At 32.8% G+C, this 14,277-nt stretch overlaps 1 protein-coding gene across 2 annotated transcripts in view; it reads right to left on the bottom strand.

Annotated features, from left to right (window-relative positions):
* The window catches only part of Mettl2 (methyltransferase-like protein), a 63,007-nt gene that overhangs the window by 41,258 nt on the left and 7,472 nt on the right, over positions 1–14,277 (bottom strand). The window lies entirely within an intron of this gene.

A 14,277-nucleotide genomic window follows, 5' to 3' on the forward strand; every position in this document is an offset into this window, starting at 1 on the left:
TTGATCACAAAACTGTACCCAAGTAGCATGATTTAGTGCCAATTATGGATGAGCGTGATTTTACATCACATTCATAAAACCTGCACTTTTGAGTGAAGTAAACTTGATTAATTCTCCATAAATCATCTTTTATTTTTATAAACAAGGATATAAATTAATTGTTATTGCTATAGTTTGCGAGAAATGACTAAAATGTAGGATCTGCCACCTCAGCAAACAGCATTAGACTGTAACACTTACCTTTGGGTAAATTTGTACTCGGAACTTTCTAAACAGAATTTCCAGTAAAATCAGAAGGTCTAACAAAATAGTAGAAATTGATGAAAGCATTTTTATGAAGTGTCAAAATAAAGTGGAACAAATACTGATTGTTTGTTAAATAAAGAAGAGTATAAAATTATAAAATAAATATTACTATAAAACCCTTCAAAATTCCATAAGAACACGTAGTGCACAATTTCCACTAGCATTCATGGTTCTATGGTAGCCAACTTTCAGGATCAATAGATAATACATAAGTATCAAATGCCCTTCACAAAGGCTGGTTAAAATTTACTCTACGGTACCCCTTGGCGAATAGTTTCTTTTTTGAAGCCAAGATCAATGCAGGAAGGATCGGCACCAATTTCAAGATGGTAGGGATCTTTCCGTCCACTACACAAAACTAAAATAAGAGGTCAAAGACTTCCACGAACTTGGTGTCCATGTACACATCGACCTATTTTAACTTAATAAGAGAATTGCACAAATTAGGCATTGCACACTGCCTTAACTTTGTCCATGTACACAACAATCTATTTTCACTTAAAAATCAGGAGGCTAAAACCAAGTTAAAACTATCATGTTAATCAGAAAAAATTCGCCACTGTCTTAACACACAGAGATGAAAAAATAATCAAAAATACACAAACAGAGGGTAATAAATAATAAAAAATACATATTTTCTAACATAAAAACATTAAACAACAAATCTTTTAACAAAAATTAACACACTGAGATGTATAAATAAATGAAACTTCAATTTTTTAACATACTTTTTTTTATGTGCATATGCTCACACTTCCCACCATCATCTCCTCCATTCTCCACGTAAGCAATTCAATTAAATTTTTGATCGATAACAGCTCATCCGCTGTTAATGGCAGATAAATACATATAATAGCATCCAAACCATCAACATTCATCCTCTTACTTACCTCAGACACACTCAAATGATAGTACTCACATCAAAATACAACACCAACACATGGCAATTGAAAAGAATGGTAAGAATAAAAAAACCCCGCTCCATACAAAGGGGTTATTATTACAAAAAATAGCCAAAATCTCAATTTACCACAACATGTTTGGCAATATTCGCAGAAATAACCCCTTTTTAATGACAAAAACTAAAAAAACCCACAATTTCCCCCAAGCCTAGTTTCATGAACATTATCAACATTAGGGTTACCAAAAATTCTGGATTATAGATCATCAGTTTAAATCTGGTAAGATGGCATGCAGAAATTACAAAATTTAAAATATGAAAACGTAATTTATGAAATAAAGAACAATTATGATCTAAAGGATATCAAAATTTACAAAAAGAAAAAGCATAATATTTATTTGTTTACTTTATTAAACATTTCTTTCAATGTAAGTTGTTTAAGTTGCTTCATTTCATGTGACAATACTTTCTCTTTAATTCTATTCAACAGACATAATTTCTTGTTTAGTTACAAAGTTCCGCTGTTGAAGTCCTATAATTGCTGTGTGGAGAATACCAACTAATTTGTCAATCGAAATGTTTTCGTTTTCAATAACCTCTCTGTCACATTCTTCACTATCGGAAGCGAATTATAATGACGAGGAACTTGATTTAAATCATATCAAAGATGGAGTACATCGAGATGAAATACTACATTTAGTAAGGAATTATAAACCAAATAAAATAAAAATATCTGCCCTAAAGATAAGGATAGTGCTGACAGATCAACTTCCAATTCATTGCGCGCCACGGCGTTTCTGCCCCCCCCCTGCCGCAGAGCAGCGTGAAATTGATAAACAGATTTCGGATTTCAAAACATACTTTCGCTTTGTAGTACATATATACCAGAAATTCTATTTGACATAATCGAAAGTTTAAGCTTACTTTTATAAAATTGCTCTAACAGTCTGCAAAAAATAATAAGCTGGATCCAATTCGAAGATTAAGGAACAACGCAATCTGCAACATTAACTGAATTAGATAATTTTAGCTTAGCTTATACCATACGTTATACATTAAACACGCATGCGTAAACGTATTATGCGCTTGCGCACACACATATTTGCAGCTGTAAAGGTCTTAGGCGCACGCGTAAACTTACGCGTAAAGTTTGTAGCTTTGAGGTCCGGATTATAGATCATTCCGAATTATGGGTGTCCGAATTAACGACTTTTGACTGTACATGCAAATATATTATCAATGCTAAAAAAAGTTGTATTTCAAGATATAGGCAATTCTTAACTAAGAGGAGGCAAATTAATCAGAACCTGTGCACAAAATTTTAAATCTGTTTATCGCAGTATGATTCAAGTTTAAATTAAAGATTTTTGTTTGGTCTCTTCAGATATATTATATCAGGCAAGGGAACAAGGAATTCTCACAGTGCTAAAAAAGTACAATGATCAAAAGATTAAACAAATCTAACTTATAGGACAGAGAGCGATGGATTATCAAAGAGAAATTCAGCTTTTTTAATTTCTATAGTAAGTTGCTTAACAGTTAGAAAATGAGTCCCAGAAAATTCTATACTTGTAAACTTAAAAGAAAAATTTAGACACTGAAGAAAATACCATAGCCTGTTACTTTAAAATAATAATGATCCTTCCCTCAATCATAACTAATACGTGTTGTCATCACCGCACACGTGGGATCAGAAGACTACAGCAAATTTGAGGCTACAACTTTCATGCACTAGACATATTACCATGGTTACAAAGTAAGCTAAGAGGAAAGAAATGACCTTGAAATACATATTTTAAAGTAGCAGACAAGGTCAGTGATGCTTAGGAGTAGCTATGGTAAGATGAAAATAATCATCTTATAGAAAACAGTGAAAAAGAAAAATGGGTACTCTTCTGTTATTGGGACCAGATTCAGAAATGTATACAGTCAAAAGTCTTTAACCCGGACTCGTCGGGACTTCGGCGATTCTGGATTAATGGTTTTTCTGGATTATAGATCATCAATTTATATCTCGTAAGATGGCATGCAGAAATTATAAAATTAAAAATATGAAAGCGTAATTTACGTAATAAAGAGCAATTATGATCTAAAGGGTATCAAAATTTACAAAAAAAAAAAAGCTTAATACAGTCAAAAGTCGTTAATTCGGACACCCATAATCCAGAATGATCTATAATCCAGACCTCAAAGCTACAAACTTTCTGCGCATGCGTAGCATTGACGTAAGACCTTTATGGCTGCGAATATGCGTGTGCGCATGCGCATAATACGTTTATGCATGAGTGTTTAATGTACAACGGACGGTATAAGCTAATCTAAAATTATCTAATTCAGTTAATGTTGCAGACTGCGTTGTTCCTTAATCTTCAAATTGGATCCGGCTTATTATTTTTGGCATACTGTTAGAGCAATTTTATAAAAGTAAGCTTGAAATTTAGATTATGTCAAATAGAATTTCGGATATATATTTACTAATATGTAAAGAATCTACAAAGCGAAAGTATGTTTCGAAGTCCATTAAACAAAAAGTGGAATTGCTGCAAAAAATGGATAAAGGCATATCCTTCGTTTCTCTAACCATTCTCAAATCTGTTTATCAATTTCACGCTGCTCTGCGGGGGGAAGGGGGACGCCGTGGCTCGCAATGAATTGGAAGTTGATCTGTCAGCACAATCCTTATCTTCAGGGCAGATGTTTTTATTTTATTTGGCTTATAATTCCTTACTAAATGTAGTATTTCATCTCAATGTACTCCATCTTTGATATTATTTAAATCAAATTCCTCGTCATTATAATTCGCTTCTGATAGTGAAGAAAGTGACACAGAGGTTATTGAAAACGAAAAAATTTCGATTGACAAATTAGTCGGTATTCTCGACACAGCAATTATAGGACTTGAACAGTGGAACTTTGTAACTGAAGAAGAAATTGTGTCTGTTTATAGAATTAAAGAGAAAGTATTATCATATAAAATGAAGCAACTTAAACAGCTTACATTGAAAGAAATGTTTAAAAAAGTAAACAAATAAATATTAAGCTTTTTTTTTTTTTTTTTTTTTTTTTTTTTTTGTAAATTTTGATACCCTTTAGATCATAATTGTTCTTTATTTCATACATTACGGTTTCATATTTTTAATTTTATAATTTCTGCATGCCATCTTTACCAGATGTAAACTGATGATCTATAATCCAGAAAAATTGAGAATCCCGAATCGTCGAAGTCCCGACGAGTCCGGATTAATGACTTTTGACTGTATTTATTTGTTTACTTTATTAAACATTTCTTTCAACGCGTGCTTGCATAAAGCATACATTACACATAGTCGAAATTAGAAAATTGCAACCAGAAAACTATTCCATGTGTATTCGTGATATTTATAATGACGAGGAATTTGATTTAAATCATATCAAAGATGGAGTATATCAAGATGAAATACAGTAATAAAGTAAGTACAGAAATACAATAATAAAGTAAGGAATTATAAGCCGAATAAAATAAAAACATCTGCTCTGAAGATAAGGATAGTGCTGACAGATCAACTTCCAGTTCATTGTGCGCCGCGACGTACTCCCCCCCCAGAGCAGTGTGAAATTGATAAGCAGATTTTGGAATGGCTAGAGAAACAAAGGATATGCCTTTATCTATTTTTTGCAGCAATTCCACTTTTTGTTTGATGGCCATCGAAACATGCTTTCGCTTTGTTGATCCTTTGGCTGCTCCAGAATCGGAAATTCTTTTTGACATAATCGGAAGTTCAAGCTTACTTTTATAAAATTGCTCTAACAGTCCGCAAAAAATAATAAGCCGGATTCAATTCGAAAATTAAGGAACAACGCAATTTGCAACATTAACTGAAACAGATAATTAGATAATTTTAGCTTAGCTTATACCGTCCGTTATACATTAAACGCGTATGCGTAAACGCATTATGCGCATCTGTACACACATTGTAAAGATATTATGTGTGGGCAGAAAGTTTGTAGCTTTGAGGTCCGGATTATAGATCATTCCGGTTTATGGACGTCCAGATTAAAGACTTTTGACTGTATGCATGCATACAGGGCTTAATTTCTAAAATTAGAAGTGCTGAAACCATATGGAAGACTGTCAGCAAAGAGGAAAAAAGTAAATAAATAAATTAAATGACTATAAAAATCATTAATAATTTAAAAATTAAGTAGTTAATTATTACCAAATTAATTACTATTTTATTAATGTTAACAATTAATATTTGTCAATTATTATTTAATTAAATGAAATTAATTATTATTATTATTAAAATAGTTAAACAATTAAAATTAAATAAAATATAAAGAGATAAATTAAAATTTAATAAGCAATTTGTAAAATATAATTTTACAGTACAAAGTCCGAAATTCAGACTGGTCGGGATTTTGGCAATTCCGGATTTGGGATTTTTCCGGATAATAGATCATCAATTTAAATCTGGTAAGATGGCATGCAGAAACTATGAAATAAAGAACAATTATGATCTAAGGGGTATCAAAATTTACAAAAAAGCTTAATATTTATTTGTTTACTTTATTAAACATTTCTTTTGATGCAAGTTGCTTAAGATGCTTCCACAAAAAAATCAAAAAGTTCCTTTTTCTTTTTACTTGTATCACATACAGTGGCCTTTCCGATGCCATACTCCTTGCATAATTTTGAGACAGATATGCTTTTACCCATTTTTTGCAGCAATTCCACTTTTTGTTTAATGGACATTGAAACATGGTTTTGCTTTGTAGATCCTTTGGCAGCTCTAGAATTGGAAACTATTTTCGACATAATCGAAAGTTCAAGCTTAGTTTTTATAAAATTGCCGTAATAATAACAGTCTGCAAAAAATAATAAACTTGATCAAATTAGAAGATCAGGGGGCAGCACAGTCTTGAAATGCCTTAGAATCAGTAAAGATAATTTTAGTCTAACTTAATAGCATCCGTTGTACATTATTGGCTCTGTATCACAAGATTGGCGACGAAAGCCAAATTGTTTCACTAAATTATGTCTTGCTCCTATTACATACTGAATTAAGCCTGAATTGTATTAGTTATTTACTATACTACATTTATTTCTTGCACATGCTTCAAACTAAAGTGAGTCCTGAATAAATAAACTCCCACATATACTTAAGGCTTTATCTAGGGCCAGGCTCAATACCGCCTGGTGCAGTCTCTACGGGTCCTAAATTCTGCTACAAAGTGCTTTCCTAAGTTCTAAATTTTCACCGTCACTAAACTTTGGATCCCAGTGCATTTCCTAAATCATAAAAATTTATCCCTTAATTTTGCCGCTCGTTGCTTCCCCTAAATTCCAAAAAATTTGTCTTTCCCAAAATCTGCCAACCGGTGCCGACATATTCTGCCACAGCTTCTGGGTTTATGGTGAATAACATATCAGTTATTCTCAATTAAAATAGATGTAATCTTTTGGCCTATGAGTTTTATTAACAAAATGCATTTTTAGCATATGAAAAGAAATTTTTGTTGAATTTTTCCTCGTCAACATTTCTTAGAGCATTTAAAAATCTATAATCATCACCAAGCGTAATGTTAGCATAAAAAGTTGCCATACTCTTGTTATTCAATTACTAATATAAAAAAAAGTTTAGACATCACAGCATGAGTTATTACTGAAGCTGTCATGTATTGATAAACACACGGTGATGAAAGCAAAATATAATAAATAATGACTTGCCAGGTCGGTGTCAGGGATATAAAATAGGTGAATGTTTCCGTTTGAGATTTATGCCAAGTAGATACTCAGCTACGGAACCAAATTATTAATCTCACAAATTTATGCTTACATGATTGTTTTTCCATAACGAGGTATTTTATTTAGGGTTTAAGTGAAATTAAGAATCGGAATTTTTAAGTGAAAATCTCCATGTTTTATTATGGAAGGAAAAATCAAATGTGCATGCGTAAAGCATTAATTAAAAAAAAAAAAAATGTTTGTGGCTTTGAGGTCCGGATTTTAGATCATTCCGGATTTCGGACTTTGTACTGTATTGCAAAAAATAAAATTTTCGAGATCAAATTTCTACTGAAAACGTTGTTCAGTTACACAAAAGAAGTGCTGGAGCCTTCTTATTTTGGGCTCCGGTGTGCTCTGGCTAGAATTATGATTTACCCTCAAAACAAAGAAGTACCGGAGCCCCGGTGCAATTTTAACTCTGCATGCATGTATGTATATATGTATATATGTATGTGTGTATACACAAGCACATATAAACACATACATACAAACATATATTTCTGAAGGCAGTCCAGATAACAGGAAGTTACCAAAATATGAACCATAGGATCAGAAAATGGAAGATGATAGAAAAGTTAAGATGAAATTCCGAAATCCACTCAAGGAAATTTTTATATTACTTCAAGGACTAACATGCTTGTGCATTGGACATATTATTCTCCTGTTGTTTACACGATGAAACATTATTATTTTGATAAGATTATATATTTTCCTTTGCTCTTTATACATTTAATGGATGTACTGAACAACAAAATATTAGAAGTAAAGTGTAATTTCAATCAATTAGTTTGTAGTTATATATTATGAGATGCCTACACACAAATACATAAATTTAACCACTTATGGGGTTCAAGTGTCAGTCAGATTTCGATGGTAAAATCCTAGGAAAGCCCACATCCTTGGCGAAAAACTGGGAAAGTGCAGAATCAACCACTGCTTTGCATGAGTCTCATCACCAACTTGAAAATATTAAGTCAAAAAATTGCACAAACTCGGTGTCCACGTAAACATCGACCTATTTTCACTTTAAAAAAAAATCACACAATTGCACAAACTTGGCATTGCATACTCCCTTGACTTCGTCCATGTACAAATCGATACGTGCCATATAAGTGGGTGCGCCAAGAGTGTGGGCTCTGCTAGGATCCAACCGATTTCGATATATATTTATATTTTGGGTTCATCTTCGGATTATGGTAACTTGGCGATTTTTTGGCGACCAACCCTGCTTTTCTAACAATCTGCTTGCCGAATTACGCATATGCTAGAACTTTTATGGAACAAAAGTGCTTAATCATGATGAAGATTAGGCGCGATATTGGGAGAAAGTGTAGAATCGCCCACTGCTTGCCGCGTTTTTAAGAATTGCACGTACACTGATCCATGTACACGTGGACCTATTTTTACTTAAAAAAAAATCCCAGAATTACACAAAAATGGCATTGTGCACATTCTTGACTTTATCCATGTACACTGCTAAAGTCCTAGCTAGTAACCTTTATCGCCTTACCAAAATGTCGCCAAACTACCTGTTACCATATTCCAAAGATTAGCCATATTTTGTTCTCAGTTTGCCAAGATATAACAATATTTTTAACTATTTATATTCTGTGATATCATGCTTTATTTCTAGGTGGTTAGATGATTTTTATAGTTGTCAATAAGCATTACAATCATTTTCTGGTTATTTCTTCTTTAACCCAATTTGATTTTACAGTTTTGCTGTGTATTTTCTTGAATGCAAAATTAATATTGGAACAAAGATTTGAATGAACAGTTTCTCTGTAAATTCAAAGACAAATGAAACTGTTTTCATTATAAAACGAAAACTGAATTTATTTTACTTTACAATGGTGGTTAATTATAAATCCAAATTTAAATGTTCCGAATATGTAAATATTCAGATAACATTTACTGAAAAATTACACAATAATGTCAGTCTAGTCAATTCTCGTACACTTCTTAAAAGAAAGGGCTCAAGTGCAGAATCACCCATTTATATGGCATGTATCGATGTGTACATAAAAAAAGTCAAGGGAGTGCACAATGCAAAGTTTGTGCAATTCTCTATGTTTTTAAAATGAAAACAGGTCGATGTATACATGGATACTGAGTTTGTGCAATTCCTTGACTTTTTATGGGTTTCATCCGCAGAGAACCCGTTGGCGCTTTGGGAAAGAATCCGTTGGCGCCGTTGCATTTTTACTCGCCAATCGATGAGCCGAGCCGTAAATGTGATATTTTGTAAACGGGATTTTTAGTGCATGTAAATTCAAGTTAGCAGACAAAACAAGGGAACTACTCTGATATGTGCCCTCAAGTCGCCAAATTTCTCACCAAATATTTTTGGCGAGAAACTTCATGCTGCCATATTACTACAGTCAAAAGTCGTTAATTCGGACACCCATAATCCGGAATGATCTATAATCCGGACCTCAAAGCTAAAATCTTTCTGCGCATGTGCCACATTGACGCATGCGCATAGGCGTTTTACTCGTGTGCGCAAGACATTTACGACTGCGCAACTGCAGACTACGTTTTCGCGTGCGCGTTTAATATATAACGGACGGTATAAGCTAAAATTATCTAATTATCTATTTCAGTTAATGTTGATGATTGTGTTGTTTCTTAATCTTCGAATTGGATCCGGCTTATTATTTTTTGCAGACTGTAAGAGCAATTTTCTAAAAGTAAGCTTGAACTTTCGATTATGTCAAATAGAATTTCCGATGCTGGAGCTCCCAAAGGATCTAGAAAACGAAAGTATGTTTCGATGTCCATCAAACAAAAAACGAATTGCTACCAAAAACGGATAAAGGCATATTCGGCTGATCTTTACAATATGGTAACTGGTAGTTTGGCGACATTTTGGAGGCGATAAAGGTTACTACCTGGGACTGGTAATAATGTGAGCAGTACTCAGTTCCGATTACGCATTATTTTGTGTGAGGGAAATGAGAGATCATGGGATATGTCATGTGATATTAATGGGCGAATTACGGTTCTTTAATCGGAAAAGGGGGGAAATCGGGAAAAAATCTGGAAATTTTGTATTTGCCTTTATTCTGTGTTGTGTGAAACAGTGTTCGTTAATTTTTGGATCCCATGGCCCTAACTAAAGTGAATTCGAAATGGGTATTTAGTGGGATTAAAAGGGGTAATAAGTGTTTAAGGTTGTGCGAGATAGAAGTAAAGATGTTTTATTAAGTTATTTATTTTACCTAGTACCTTGGTGTGAACTATAAGTATGATTTTAAAGATCCTGAAACAGAAATAAGAAAAGTTTATCGGACACGTAATCAAGATTCTGAAGAATAGGTAAGTTAGTATTTTTAATTATTTGAGAATATTATTTTTATGCATTGTTCTAAATGTAAGGTGGAAGTAAAGTAATTTGCGTAAATGTGCATGGAAATAATTTAAATACTTGACACTAAGTATTTGTAACCATTTGTAATGAAATAAAGGTATGAATTAGTTAGTGATGTTTGTAATACAGTCAAAAGTCGTTAATCCGGACTCGTCGGGACTTCGGCGATTCCGGATTATCGATTTTTCCGGATTATAGATCATCAGTTTAAATCTGGTAAGATGACATGCAGAAATTACAAAATTTAAAATATGAAACCATAATTTATGAAATAAAGAACAATTATGATCTAAAGGGTATCAAAATTTATAAAAAAAAGCTTAATATTTATTTGTTTACTTTATTAAACATTTCTTTCAATGTAAGTTGTTTAAGTTGCTTCGTTTCATGTGATAATACTTTCTCTTTAATTCTATTAAACAGACATAATTTCTTGTTTAGTTACAAAGTTCCACTGTTCAAGTCCTATAATTGCTTTAAATCATATCAAAGACAGAGTACATGACATGAAATACTACATTTAGTAAGGAATTATAAGCCAAATAAAATAAAAACATCTGCCGTGAAGATAAGGATAGTGCTGACAGATCAACTTCCAATTCATTACCCGCCACGGCGTCCCCCCCCCCCCGCCGCAGAGCAGCGTGAAGTGTGAAATTGATAAACAGATTTCGGATTTCGAAACATACTTTCGCTTTGTAAATCCTTTACATATTAGTAAATATATATCGGAAATTCTATTTGACATAATCCAAAGTTCAAGCTTACTTTTATAAAGTTGCTCTAACAGTCTACAAAAAATAATAAGCCGGATCCAATTCGAAGATTAAAGAACAACGCAATCTGCAACATTAACTGAATTAGATAATTTTAGCTTAGCTTATGCCATCCGTTATATATTAAACGCACATGTGCACACACATAGTTGCAGCCGTAAAGGTCTTACGCGCCCGCGTAAACGCTTATTCGCGTGCGTTAAAACGACGCACGGGCAGAAAGTTTGTAGCTTTGAGGTCCGGATTATGGGTGTCCGAATTAACGACTTTTGACTGTATAATAGACAATGTAGAGGTAAAAGTTTTTGGATATTTTATTTATTTTATACGGGGAAATGTTCATATTTGGAAAGGGTATGTACTTTTTCGCGATCAGGTAATTTCATATATGTTCTTTTTACCGGGTTTAAAGATTCAGAAAATTGTTATGCATTTTCGTCAAATTTTTCTAATTTATGAGAAAAAAGCAGTGTACATGGATATAGTGAAGAATGTGCGCAATGCCATTTTTGTGCAATTCTGGGATGTTTTTTTAAGTAAAAATAAGTCGACGTGTACATGGTTTAGTGATATTTTAATTAAATGATAGTTATTTTGTGAATTTTATGTTTGTAGGAAATTGGTATACGTTTAAGTTGAAGTAAACGTGCATGGAAATAATTTAAATATTTAACACTAAGTATTTGTAATGCTTGCGATATGAATTCGTTGGTGACGTGTATAATATAATAGATGATTTAGAGGTAAAAGCTTTTGGATATTTTATTTATTTTATATGTGGAAATGTTCTTATTTGGAAAGAGTATAAACTTTTTCGCGATCAGGTAATTTCATATATGTTCTTTTTACCGGGTTTAAAGATTCAGAAAATTGTCATGTATTTTCGTGAAATTTTTCTAATTTATGAGAAAAAAGCAGTGTACATGCATATAGTGAAAAGTGTGCGCAATGCCATTTTTGTGCAATTCTGGGATGTTTTTTTAAGCAAAAATAAGTCAACGTGTACATGGTTTAGTGATATTTTAATTAAATGATAGTTATTTTGTGAATTTTATGTTTGTAGGAATTTGGTATACGTTTAAGTTGAAGTAAACGTGCATGGAAATAATTTAAATATTTGACACTAAGTATTTCTAATGCTTGCGGTATGAATTCGTTGGTGACATGTATAATATAATAGATGATTTAGAGGTAAAAGTTTTTGGATATTTTATTTATTTTATATGTGGAAATGTTCATATTTGGAAAGAGTATAAACTTTTTCACGATCAGGTAATTTCATATATGTTCTTTTTACCGGGTTTAAAGATTCAGAAAATTGTCATGTATTTTCATGAAATTTTTCTAATTTATGAGAAAAAAGCAGTGTACATGGATATAGTGAAAAGTGTGCGCAATGCCATTTTTGTGCAATTCTAGGATGTTTTTTTAAGCAAAAATAAGTCGACGTGTACATGGTTTAGTGATATTTTAATTAAATGATAGTTATTTTGTGAATTTTATGTTTGTAGGAATTTGGTATACGTTTAAGTTGAAGTAAACGTGCATGGAAATAATTTAAATATTTGACACTAAGTATTTGTAATGCTTGCGGTATGAATTCGTTGGTGACGTGTATGATATAATAGATGATTTAGAGGTAAAAGTTTTTGGATATTTTATTTATTTTATATGTGGAAATGTACATATTTGGAAAGGGTATAAACTTTTTCCCGATCAGGTAATTTCATATATGTTCTTTTTACCGGGTTTAAAGATTCAGAAAATTGTCATGTATTTTCGTGAAATTTTTCTAATTTATGAGAAAAAAGCAGTGTACATGGATATAGTGAAGAGTGTGCGCATTGCCATTTTTGTGTAATTCTCGGATTTTTTTTAAGTAAAAATAAGTCTGCGTGTACATGGTTTATGTGTATGTGTTATTTTGAAAAACGCGTAAGAAAAAACGCGTATTGTGCACTTTTTCCCAATTTTGCAGTGAATATTTGTCATGATTAAGCAGTTTTGTTAAATAAAATTTCTAGCATAAGTGTAATTCGGCTAGTAGATTGTTGGAAGAAGTGTTCAGTAGATAAAAAGAAAAGAAACATGTCTTTACTTCGTGAAGACAAAACGGTGGCGGGAAAAAAAAAATAGAGGTTTGCTGTAGGAGAGTTGGTCGCCAAATTTTCGCCAAAAAAACGCCAAGTTACCATAATGTAAAGATCAACCGCATATTCTTTGTTTATCTAACCGTTCCGAAATCTGTTTATCAATTTCACGCTGCTCTGCGCACGGGGGGGGGTGACGTCGCGGCGCGCAATGAACTGGAAGTTGATTTGTCAACACTATCGTTATCTTCAGGGCAGATGTTTTTATTTTATTCGGCTTATAATTCCTTACTAAATGTAGTACAGTCAAAAGTCGTTAATTCGGACACCCATAATTCGGAATGATCTATAATCCGGACATTAAAACTAAAAACTTTCTGCGCATGCGCCGCGTTGACACATGCGCAGAGGCGTTCACGCGTGCGCGTAAGACCTTTTACGACTGCGCATATGAGTGTGCGCAAGTGCAGAATACGTTTTCGCGTGCGCATTTTATGTATAATGGACGTATAAGCTAAATAATTATCTATTTCAGTTAATGTTGATGATTGCGTTGTTCCTTAATTTTTGAATTGCATCCGGCTTATTATTTTTTGCAGACTGTAAGAGCAATTTTATAAAAGTAAGCTTAAACTTTCGATTATATCAAATAGAATTTCCGATATATATTTGTTAATATGTAAAGGATCTAAAGCGAAAGTATGTTTTGAAATCCGAAATCTGTTTATCATTTTCACGCTGCTCGGCGGCGGGCGCGTAATGAATTGGAAGTTGGTTTGTCAGCACTATCCTTATCTTCAGCGCAGATGTTTTTATTTTATTTGGCTTATAATTCCTTACCAAATGTAGTATTTCATCTCGATATGCTCCGTCTTTGATATGATTTAAAACAAGTTCCTCGTCATTATAATTCGCTTCCGATAGCGAAGAAAAGTGACAGAGGTTATTGAAAACAAAAAAATTTCGATTGACAAGTTAGTTGGTATTCTCGGCACAGCAATTACAGGACTTGAACAGCGGAACTTTGTAACTGAACAAGAAATTATGTTTGTCGATAGAATTAAAGA

The sequence above is a fragment of the Stegodyphus dumicola genome, chromosome 10 (assembly GCF_044657685.1).
Source record: "Stegodyphus dumicola isolate Sdum_Otavi_A_Nest chromosome 10, ASM4465768v1".
Classification (NCBI taxonomy): Eukaryota; Metazoa; Arthropoda; class Arachnida; order Araneae; family Eresidae; genus Stegodyphus; species Stegodyphus dumicola.